This window comes from Schistocerca serialis, chromosome 2 (genome assembly GCF_023864345.2).
Source record: "Schistocerca serialis cubense isolate TAMUIC-IGC-003099 chromosome 2, iqSchSeri2.2, whole genome shotgun sequence".
NCBI lineage: Eukaryota > Metazoa > Arthropoda > Insecta > Orthoptera > Acrididae > Schistocerca > Schistocerca serialis.
In genome coordinates, this window is record NC_064639.1 from 615689914 (window position 1) to 615702861 (window position 12948).

A 12948-nucleotide genomic window follows, 5' to 3' on the forward strand; every position below is an offset into this window, starting at 1 on the left:
GGCGGCAACCGCTGGGTAGTGCAGGAGAAGAAATGCGCCGTGGCGGAGAAGGAGAACTGTGCTTCCTATGAGCCTTCTTGGAAGGTCGTTTGGTGGAAGTACCGGTCGATGGCTGGGAGGTCGAGGTACGTAGGAAGTCTGCACGGGACGGTTCCTTCTTGAAGGCCTGTGCATCTGACTTCTGGGTCTTCGTCTTAGCAGAAGCTGATGAAGGGGCTGGTGTCTGTGGGGTGATGGGAGGAAGAGGAGACGTCGACTGCGCGATCTTAGCACTGGCCGAACGGACGACCGTGGTGCTGAAGGTCAGATCGCATGTCTGGGTTGCCACCTCCCTGGTAGTCCGAGGAGAGGCGAGGACAGTACGGTATTTCCCTGCTGGGAGCAGCGTGGGCTTCCTACTAGCCAATAGCTTGCGAGCAGCTGAGGTGGACACTTTCTCTTTGACCCGAATTTCTTGGATACAGCGTTCTTCCTTATAGACGGGACAGTCGCGGGAGGATGCGGCATGGTCACCCTGACAGTTCACACAACGAGGAGACGGAGGTGGACAGTCACCCTCATGGGCATCCCTGCCACAAGTGACACATTTAGCCGCATTGGAACAAGACTGTCGAGTGTGATTGAAACGCTGACACTGGTAGCAGCGCGTAGGTGTCGGGACATAGGGGCGAACAGAAATAACCTCGTAGCCCGCCTTGATGCGCGATGGCAGCTTAACACTATCAAAGGTCAAGAAAAGTGTCCGGGTCGGTACAAGGACATTGTTGACCTTTTTCATGACCCTATGGACAGCCGTCACGCCCTGCTCAGCGAGGAAAGATTGAATCTCCTCGTCAGTCAATCCGTCGAGGGATCTAGTATAGACCACACCACGAGACGAATTCAAAGTTCGGTGAGCCTCCACCCGGACAGGGAACGTGTACAGGAGTGTGGCCCGAAGCAGTTTTTGTGCCTGAAAGGCGCTCTCAGTTTCTAGTAATAAGGTACCGTTACGCAACCTGGTACAAGATTTGACAGATCCGGCTATGGCATCTACGCCCTTCTGGATAACAAAAGGGTTGACAGAGGAAAAATCCTTTCTGTCCTCAGATCGAGAAACGACGAGGAACTGTGGGGCAGGCGGTAGTACTTTTGTCACTGGTGGCTGGTCAAGTTTCCGTTTTTGGGCAGAAGTCGAGAGAGATGGAGTGAAATCCATTGCGGAGGAATCCCCCATGATTGCCAGCGTCTCCGATGGCGCGCTCCTTCCTTGTGGGGACCCTCTCAGAGGGCACTCCCGCCTTAGGTGAATGTTTACACCTCAGGTCACACCTCCCGAGAAACAGACGGAGGGACCAATCGGCATGGTCAGAAGGTATCAGCTCAGGCAATCACCCCTCCCTGGGCCTGGCCTTTACCAGGGGGTACGTGCGTGCCTTACATGTCTACCCAGGGTGGGGAATTACGCGTTACCCCGTCACCGGCTACGCGTGCGAATGCGTGGGTCGGCCTTCAGGTGCGCACAGGGAGGAAGGAAGAAGAGGAAAAAGAAGAGAGAGAGGGAGAGAGAGGACAGACTGTCTCAAACGCCGAGGCGGAGACCAGAGAAGGCAAGGAGAAGAAGGCAATGAGAAGGCAAGGAGAAGAAGACAAGGGAAAGAGTAAGGAAGACAGTGAGATGGAGAAGAGCAAAGAAAGGAACCAACCAAAGGAAGGAAGAAACGAGAAGTGAAAAAGCAAAATGACCGCAAATAGAGGTCGTGGAACCGTCCGTCTCCGGACGCAGGCACTAACTACCCCCTTGAGGGGGAGGGACTCCTTTTAGTCGCCTCTTACGACAGGCAGGAATACCTCGGGCCTATTCTAATCCCCGGACCCGCAGGGGGGTTGTATGGAGTGTGGCCATGTATGGAAGTGAAACATAGACGATAAATAGTCTGGACGAGAAGAGAATAGAAGCTTTTGAAATGTGGTGCTACAGAAGAATGCTGCAAATTAGACGGGTAGATCATGAAACAAATGAGGAGGTAGTGAACAGAATTGGTGAAAAAAGATATTTGTGACACACCCTAATCACATAACTAATGAGGAGGTATTGAATAGAATTGGAGAGAAGAGAAATTTGTGGCACAACTTGACTAGAAGAAGGGATCGGTTGGTAGGGCATATTTTGAGGCATCAAGGGATCATCAATTTAGTATTGGAGGGCAGCGTGGAGGGTAAAAATCATAGAGGGAGACCAAGAGATGAATACACTAAACAGATTCAGAAGGATGTAGATTGCAGTAGGTACTGGGGGATGAAGAAGCTTGCACAGGATAGAGTAGCATGGAGAGCTGCATCAAACCAGTCTCTGGACTGAAGACCACAACAACAATGGGTGTATTCCTAATAGAAATGGTAGTAAGCTAAAATAAATATGAAAAAATATCTTAAGATAAGGTATGAGATGATTAATAGTATCTAAGGGAATAACACCAAAAATATATAAAAATCACAAAGAGCAGGGACCGAAGTGTAAGCTGAGAAAGACAAAAAGTTAAGTAGCTGTGGAGAGAGAACCCAAAAGGGACCGAACCCTATTGTTTGTTAATAGGTTTTTTATACATTTCCATAATAAATTTTATTTTATTTTGGGAGTTTGTTGCGTCTCAAAGCACAGGATATTGTTCATAAATATTTATGAATTTAATGGCAAAATCGTCTGTTCACTCTGTTGTAAAAGAAAAGCCAATGTCCACAATACAGAAAAAGAATAATGCCAAGACCAAGCTGTACGAGTGCAGCGAACCAATTGGTCAGAGCTTGTTGCCGTCCACACTACTCGCGCAGCTCGCTGCACATCCCTTTGATCTACTGACAACGGCCAGAGCCAGACAAGCCATATGCTCGGGCGGCTTGCAAGCCTGTTTCGCGGAAAATCCTTGGAGCCTACCTCTGTCCACATTATTCATAAGGCTCGCAAGTCTCACAAGTACACGAGCCACACGAGTAGTGTGGACGCACCTTCAGTCAGATTGCTGGGACACCCAATCTGTGGTGCTCAACACCAGCCTCGGGTAAGCTTTGATTTCTCTCACTCCACGGACTCAAACCAACTTCTGTTGTGTCAACAGTTGTACTGATCATTTCTTCTAATGTTGTAGTTCACCTGAATACAACAAACAGGGGTACTTCAGACCCCTGAGTCTCCTACAAGCAGCTTTATCGAATCACAAAATCTGCAGTTCTCATAGGTGCCTTATGAACAGTGTTTGCTGCAGATCCTATCAATCACCTGCCACCATTGGAAGTTCGTGTTTCTGCATTTGCTCCTAAATGACCTGAAATTGCAGACTGATCTGGAGCCCCCTTTAACTGTAACAAGCTTCCTCTATCCTATGCCAGGACACAAGCTGTTACTGGATAATTTTCTCACAGTACCTTCCAGTTCTTTGTCAGGATGTTGGCAGGTATGCTTGGATAAGTACCAAGTCTCTTCCTGTTGCTTTCAGTCTTATAATCATCAATCTGACATTTATACATCTTACTTCCAAAACCTTTCCTTTCAGACTCTTGTCTATTAGTACTGTGACTCTTGACCAGAATAATAAAATGTATAATTTCTACTGTCTACCTCTCTACTCTCAACCTACTTTCTTAGTTTGTTCATAGCATGTATGTCCAATTTGTTTTCATCCATTTCATGTATAGACGTTTCTAATTTGCCTTGCTGTTGAAGTGCTGGAATATTCCATGTCGGAAGTGTTATACACCTCCCTTGCCTCCTTTTACTCTATTTCTTCTTATTTTCACCCTCTTCACTCACAGCATGTGGCCTTAATGTATTTCCATCCATGAGATTCACGTAAAGGGAAATTCAGCTCCAGAATATTTTACATAAATGTCTATACCATGCGTATCTAATGAAACACAATACCTTCCTACTTATTTCTACACATGCAAAAAGAGCAGTCAGCCATGTTCAGCGCCCACTCTGGATCAGACGCTGCGATCCTCTACCCATTCACCTGCCCTCTGTGAAGGCAACTGGAAATTTGAAGGGGGAGCTCCTTATTCTGAGAACCAGTTTGCAATAATATCAAACCCTAAATAGAGTGCTGTCTTTTCTACTGACTCCACCATACCACAATTCATCTCCTCTGCTGTTCAAATAACTTACGGGTTTGCTGCCGGGTGACGTCGCCAAACACCGCCGATATTTCGACAGGAGCACACCCTGCCATTCTCAAGGCACAAATGCAAGGAAGAAAAAAATGTGCAAGCAAATTTAATACCTTGGTTCACAGAGGAGAAACAAGGAAGACACCACACACAGAACTGTCAACACAACCAAAGATAACCAACGTCAGAAATATCGATAGTTACTATTAATCAACAGGTGAGGTAGCACTAATTCTGTCCCTCTGTTTTTTGATTGTGCCTTGAGAATGGCAGGGTGTGCTCCTGTCGAAATATTGGCAGTGTTCAACGACGTCACCCAGCAGCAAACCCGTAAGTTATTTGAACATTCGATTCGCCGGGAAAAGTTAAGGTAACACCTCCTCTGCTGTTGATGTCATTGATATCTTCACCGTCATACCGGACATGTGCTCTGCATTGTACCCTATGAGATTTCATCCCTACCTGAACTTAGCCACTCTTGTCTCTCTAGTTTATTCATGTGTGCAGTGTCCACCCCCACTACATGGGATGTGCCAGAGAGGATTTACTGAAATGGAGGAATAAGGAACATGATCCAGTCTTCCTTGTGCCGGATTAATGTCTGTGTACGACACCTTAACCAGATGCAATATGGAGCTCAGTTTCAAAACATTGTCCAGGTGTCACAGGCCCCACAGTTGAGCTACAAAGGTTCCATCTGAAGAGGAATGTGAAGACTAGACGCAACTTACCGATGAGTCATATCATGCCAAATGCAATGCTCTAATGTAGAAATTGGGACTCTGAGCATCTCTCACTAGTGACTGCAGAGTTCATGGATACTGTGACTATGGAACACTCAGTCAGACACACCTTAAACAAAAATATCATGGTAAGTCTTAAGATTCTGCAGATGATACACCTTTGAAGCTGAAGTGGCTGCAGTTACTGGATGTAAATATGTGAGAAAAAGCTGTTCTTATATACAGCCAGTGTTCTGCTGTATGAATGAATGAAAATAGTGAGTTTTTCTAATTAAAATGGGAAGAATATATATAAAATATATGATAGTTGCTTATATCACACAATAATCATAAAATGTCATTGAATTTGGTAGAGGAACAAGGTGACAATTTATAGGCCAAGATGGTATGACACCATACGAGAAGAGCTCTTGTTGACATTTTTTATATGTTTATAATATTCTTCAGTTAACATTGACTAAGGAGGACTTGACATTGATGTAAGTACAGAAACAATGGAGAAAAGTTCAGCTCCTGACAGACTTTGTGATTCATAGATGCCCCTCTATTTTTCTCTTCCCCTTTGGTACCATAAGAACACTGTAGTTTTGAAAGATAGAAATACTTTAAATATATTGTTATCAATCAGTACAACTGTTGCAGTACTTTTAGCAAGCAGACTATTCGAGACAGGGTTAGCTTACACAATGTATTTCTATTCCTGACTGTCTTTCCTGGATGTTATCAAAGAAATAATGCAACAGTTATGAAACAGAAAACACTGCAGCCAATCTGAAGTGTAAGTATATCTAGCAAAATAATTTACAGCAAAATAGCAAGTGAGGACTATGTCCTGTTTGTGTAAATAAAGGACATCAAGAGAGTTATAAAATTTGAGCAGGTTCACAACCCAGATTAACTTAATTGTGGATAGAAAAGATATTTTTAGTAAAATAAAAAAAATGATTAACTTAACTGTGGACATGTACATGTTTGTCAAAAAGATAACACCTGAAGTTTGTGCCAGAATTTGATCCCCAATTCTCACAAACAATACAGAAGATATTTTAAGAGAGAGTAGTCATGGCAATGACTTCCAGGAATAAGGTATATCCATAATTAGCATGAAGGGTACACTCTGCCACACACTGTGTGGTGCCTTGCAGAGTATGCATGTAGATATAGTCTTGTAAATGTTACCAGTATTTGGAAGCAATTAAAACCTTGCAGTTAGAACAAAGCTATTAAATTTCAAGCACATTTCAAATTCAATTTCTCTAATGTATTGTGGATCAACTGAGTATCCCCAAAATTAACAGTGTATTCAAATAAGTAGGCTATACAAAGTACCATGTGATTTCAATTACTCCCACCCTCAATTAGTGTGGAATATATTTCCAGCAGAACCGTACAAATGTTGGCCTGGTTCCTGCTTTCATGTGGTATGATCAGTCCCAATCGAGCAGCTCTGTCAGGAGGGTCAATATGGAATAGATCGGCGGCTTGGTGCGGCTACTTTGTCGGGTATAGGTTTGGTTCCTGTTGATGCTATTGGTAGGTGGCCTGCATCTCAGTAGGAAAGGGAATGGTGAATTGGCTTGGATGATATCAAATTCTTTAAAAAGAGGCACTGAAATTCATGGGAATACTTTTTTTCAGGCTAAGAGCAGTGTCTAATTATTCAACATTGATTGAAATTAAGCTTAAAGAGAAGCTCAGACAGGCAGGTAATACAAATGTTGAAAATATCACAAGACACAAGAGTATAGTGAAAAATAATGTTAGTATGTCACAATATTCTCATAAAAGCACAGCGAAAAAATGTTAATATACTACATCAGAATATCAGTGGATTAAAAAAAACAAAGTAGATGAGCTTCTTGTTTGTTTAGAAGATATAGAAATTGAGAATGGAACAGATGTACTACACCTGTACGAATATCATATAGTCACAGATACGGAAAAGGTAAATTAAAGTATAAATAAGCTTTTCCCACATGTAAGTAGAGACACCATGGGCAGAGGAGTAGTTTTCATGTTTGTTAAAATTTATCATGGTGTGAGAACTTAAGAAACTAAAAAAAATTGTACAGAGTAACGTACAGAATCATGTGCACAAGTGTGTGTGTGTGTGTGTGTGTGTGTGTGTGTGTGTGTGTGTGTGTGTGTAAGCCTATACTAAATAATGGTACTTTTATTATTGTAGCTGTGTATAGGTTCCTACTGGAAAATTTTCAATTATTTCTGAAAAACTTGGGTTCTTTGTTGTTCTATCTGTCAGAGAGAGGGATTTCAATGTAGATTTTCTGAAAGAGTCTGGCAGAAAGCTTGATCTTGAAGTATTACTTGTTTCTTTCAATTTGACATTAGTTATTGATTTTCCTACTCGGGTAGCACAGGGAAGCACCACACTGATGTACAGTGTTTTTATGAACCAAGATAAATTTAATCAAATAAAAACTTTTCCTTTTAAGAATGGCTTGTCTAATCATGATGTACACCTTGTTACATTATACGACACAGCTCCATACAGTAATGCAAAACAGTCCCCCAAAATAGTGCATTCAGATAATAATTTAACAACTGAAAATTCTAGGGAAAGCTTGCAACAGTTAGATCGGGATGAGGTGTACAGGGAACTGACGCCAATTTAAAATTTGACCTATTTCATGATAATACCTTTGTGAGGGTATTTGAAAACAGTTACCTTCAGGAAACAGTGCACCATGATTGTAGGAACCATCTAAAAACAGATGGATTATTACAGAGATAAAAAATATTGTAAACAGAGAAGAGAATTGTATCTTGTAGTCAGAAGGAGTAACGATGCAGAAACAGTCAAACATTATACAAACTGCTCTGTATTACGAAAAGCTGTTAAAAAGTTCAGAAGTATGTGCATTATGTCTGAGATTTGCATATTTGATAATAAAATTAAAACAATTTGGAATATTGTTAAAAGGGAAACAGGCAACCAAGAGTACAAGAAGACTGTATTTCTATCAAACTCAATAAAATGGACACACAAAAATCTACTCACCAAGCCATGGCACGGGAACACACACACAAACAGATTTAACTTTGAAGAGGAAGGAAGAGGTGTGAAGGAAAAGGACTGGAGAGGTTTAAGGAATGGGGTACAGTTTAGAAAAGTCACCCATAGCCCCAGGTCAGAGGAGACTTACCAGACGGGATGAGATGAAAAGACTGATTGTTGGGAACTGCACTGGATGTAAACCTGAGAGCTTAAAGGTCTTCCACCTTTAAGTTCTCAGGTTTTCAAATCTAATACGGTGCAGTTCCTAACAATCGGTCTTCCTTCTCTTTTAAGCTCTCGGTCCCCAACAATCAGTATTTCCTTCTCATCCCATCTGCTAAGTCTTCTCTGACCCAGGGTTCTGGTGACTTTTCTAAACTTTAGTCCTTTCCCTTCACCCCTCTTCTTTCCTCTTTCTACTCTTCCACAAGAAGATGGAGCCACTGGCCCCAAAAGATTGTAAAATTTAAACCCTTTTATGAGTGGGTTCCCCTGCCGCCACTTACTGAGTAGATATTTTTATCTGTCCATTTACGTTATATTATCAATAACTGATTATTTTTGTTGTTATAAACTAAATGAAAAGTTTGTTAACAAAATGTCAGAAGTGGAAAATATTTTTTAATAACCATTTTTAAGTGTTGCACAGAAAATAGGATCCAGCTATTCATTAGAAAATGCAAGAATGTGTATGGAAGAGGCAATGCCTATACAATTTGATAAAACTGAAATTCAGCCTACCTCTCCTACAGAAACTACCAAAATAATAAATTCACTCAAAAGTGAAAGCTTACATGGAATTGATGGCATTTCCCTGAGTACTAAAAACTTGTTCACAACAGCTAACAGCTAAGTATGATTCTCAGCCACATATGTAGTGGCCCACTAACACATAACTAACCAACATTTAAAAACAAATCAAAAGAATTTCTGAATGACAACTCATTCTACTCAATAGTTGAATTTCTAGATATGAAGTAGAAACTGAAAAAAACAAGTGTAAAGAAAACTTATGTTAAACTGACACATCCCACATCATTACGAAATGTTGTATTCATGATCTATTGAACACGTACTAATATAATGTAATGCAACTTCATTAAGTGCAAAATGAATGTCTAGATGTGCAAGACTGGGATTATATGATAAAATTCAGTTTTGGCTAAAAATTACATAGTGGTTCCCCTTGCAGTTTCGTACCTTATGTATGACATATGGAATATGTATTAAAATATTCGTTGGAGATTTATCCATTACTTAACACTCGTTTCCCACTTTACTTTGCAGTTTTAAGTTTTGGTTAAAGGTACATTAAATATGGCGCTACAAGTCAGCCTGATACCACATAGGCCTACTTTCTTTTGAATTTACATTCGTTGGCTTTGTCAACTCACAACCAAACTATGACCTTTCAACCTAACCAAGACTTCAAGCTATGCTACACATCAATTTGTCAACACAACCAAAATTTTGAAAGGGGTCCAACATCAACACACTTCGGCCCACCTCAGTATGAAACCTTATGAACGATACCAAAGTCTGTTACCTTAAAATTATTGGATAATGGGAAGTGCCAAGGAATTGATAAGGATAAATATTACATAACATGAACACCCATCCGAATCTTGCACAAAAATTGGTTAGGCATAGGGTGAAGTGGGGTAAGTGTAACCAAGTTTTGGCATAGTTCAACTTTGACACCAAATTGCCAACTTGTTATTGAAGATATGATTTTGAAATTTCTCATGCTTAGAGTTTGACTTACTGACTTTTAAACTATATACATTTTGTTTTTGAAAAAAAAAAATATATGGTCAAATAATTGTTTTTAAAATTTTGTGTCGTGAGGTTACACTTGCCCCATGGTTCGGGGCAAGTGTAACCCCGCATTGTTGTACCCATACAGAGAATTGTAAAAGAGACTTGGGGTGAGTGACCTGATTACCCAATTTTTACTGAATTTGAGGATTTTTAAATTATTAAAATATCTTAAATTTTACTCAAGATATGAACTTTTTTGCACACGCCTCTTTGTGTATTATGAAATATGCAGAAAATGTTAGCTAAACTAAAAAATAAGTGTTAGCCTAAACCATAAAACTCTGAAACAGAATGAATCATAGATGATTTATTTTTGTGGTAGGCCAGTAATTTATTAGTTTAAATTCTACAAAAGTAATATTTTTTCTTTAGTAGGCAATTTAACAAAAATAATAAAATATCTAGTCTCAAGAGAAAAGAAAAATTCACTTTATAAGTTCACTTTCTATTATTTTTCATGGTAATTGAACTAAAGTTGTTGGCAATTCGTGTTTAATGCTAAACTGCCCTAATTCAACTTATTATATTCACACTTAGGCCCTAACTATTATGTAGTCACTGAATATTGTATGAATCAAATGTAACATCAAATGTCAGGTCTCCTTTGTGACCCAAAGTAGGCTCAGGCAGTACTGAAATGACATCAGAGGATGGAACTTCCGTCTCATCTCTTCTATCAGACCAGTAGAATGTGGTGCCATGCTTTGTCTTATTTTTGCATCTGAGAAAAATCACTTCTGGATCCCTTAAATCACTCATTTTGGTAACTTCGTCAATAAAATGAACTTTCTTACATTTTGTTGCAAAAGCTACCAGAACATCGTTTCCAACTGTAATTTTATCTTTGCCTTCAAAAAAGTTTGCCTCCTCTTCTTCACAGTTTATCATTTCTTTCCTCTGATCATCTAGTGTTATGGTCCCATTTTCTTCATCACTACTTATTAAAGATAGGCCTCCTTCAGTTTCACTTTCTTCACTTGTTGATTCAACTTCCAGTCTTTTTTTCTTGTTACCCACATGAGCAACCAGGGATTTTTTTTCCACAACATTCTGAGATGCCATTTCGCATAAAGTAACAGCACTTTGTTTGGAAGATTTACTTTTCATTACCAAGCCCTTTTTTATCCCGATAATGCTATTTTGTTTTGATTTCTCCTTATTATTCTTGTTTCCTTTAAAATCTTTTTCTTTATAGATGGCATCTTGAAAAGTGATAACTTCAGCTACTGATGCAATCCTTTTTTTCTTTGTTTTACCAGTGGGACTACACTGTCGGACTGTTTCCAATAATAAGTTCCAGAACATAATGAAACATTGGTTAGCTCGGGAATGGCTGAGAAAGAACTCTGATACTGGGAGAACTGCAGGGCTCAGTAGACATAGGCCTATAAAATTCTGGAGGTTGTTCAGCTGAAAGCTTCCCAAAAATCTGAGTACTTTCTGTTAAGAGATGTAGTTTCCACACATTCTATGGCTGCATTATCGTGAGCTGGCAATGGATTTATTTCTGCCAAAGATTTGGTATGAGCTACATATCTTTTATATGCCTCAGGATCATATTTAGTTTGATCAATTACTTCTCTACTGTAAGGGAATATTCCTGCTTTTTAAAAACCACTTTTCAACAATTCAGGTGGTGTTTCATTCCACACAGCAGTGAGGAGATTGGAAAAGTCATGTTTGCTAATTTTTACCCCTTGATGATGTCTCTGGTGACAAGTTAACTTTTGGTCCCAAGTAGATTTCACACTCTTAAACACTGCTACATCCTTTGGCTGCAGGATGAATTATCATGCTCAACACTGTTGTCAGTCAAACAATGCTTCACATACTATACTGTAATTGAAATGGTGGCATTCTTTACAGTTCTGTGTCATATTTTATAAAAGGAAACGTGGTTTAAAAATATAATAGACTTAAATAAAAAATAAAATATATCTCTCACAAACTCAGTAGATCTACAAATCCAGCACATCAGGTATTCTGGTATCCATATGTACAGGAAGGCCAGTTTAGTTGATCTAGTGTGATGGCAAAAACAAGGTTACGGCTTAAATAAATAGATATGTTCTGGTAAGTTTGTTTGGGGCACGTGTAACCCCCCCTGGTTACACTTGCCCCAGCCGATTGGTTACACTTGCCCCACATGGGAAAAAGTTGGGGTAAGTGTAACCATGTCTGGCATATCAAGAGCTTTATCAGTAGAGTAAAACGAAACTCATATTTGAAATTATCATGCAAAAGTTAGTTTGTAACCAAAAAGTCACTCTCTCGCAGAGTGAAAATGTAGACGTCAATTCAAGTCCAAAAATTAATTACCAATTTATGCCAGATTTGACAACTTATGGTTAAATATAGCAAAGAAAGGAGTAAATTAACATGTGTGATAGGTCAGAGATAAAAATACAGCTTATTTAAGGCACCATAAGCCGTGGTTACACTAACCCCATGGTTACACTTACCCCACTTCACCCTATTACATTTGTTGCTCTAAAACGCTATATACACAACATGAAAATTAGTGTCTTTAATATATCACAGACACACCACGCGTTGGGCAATATGTCTTTCTTGCGTTGCAAGCTCTAATAAACAAACTCATGGAGCTTGGAAGGTCTCCCTTGTAATACGTGTTTCTTGAAGAAGGTGTCATGAAGCGAAGTTTCTTTTTCCATAGATTTCGATAATACTGACAATCAGAAGTCACTTCAAATCCCACAATACAAACAAATGAACGACCTCCAAAAAACAATAATGTAAACTGAGTCAATATTCGAATACAGTACACTTGTTTACTTAGAGCATAGCCCGTAGAAATCAATTAATCCCAACAACGCACATCCACGATACACGCTTTCACTAGAACGGCAGTTATTTCATTATTTCCATCGGCAGTACATCAAGTGAAAAATAAACAAACACTATAGTGCTCATGGCTCATAGAAACTAACAAACGTAAACAAAACACAAGGTCAGGTACAACACATTTCGTGAAAGCTTCAAAACAGTATACGTTCGTTATATTATAAACTTCAATGCCCATTTTCCATATTTTTCCCTTCCAGCTCATAATAATGAATCTTATTCCTAAGGTTTTCTTTTTTCTCCTCTCTGGCTGCACATTCTGTATTCCTCCTTGTCCATAGACTTTACATTTAGTTGTTCAAATCTTCTGTCCAGGCCATCACGTGGTCTCTGCCACCCACGTCTGGATTGTGGGTAAAC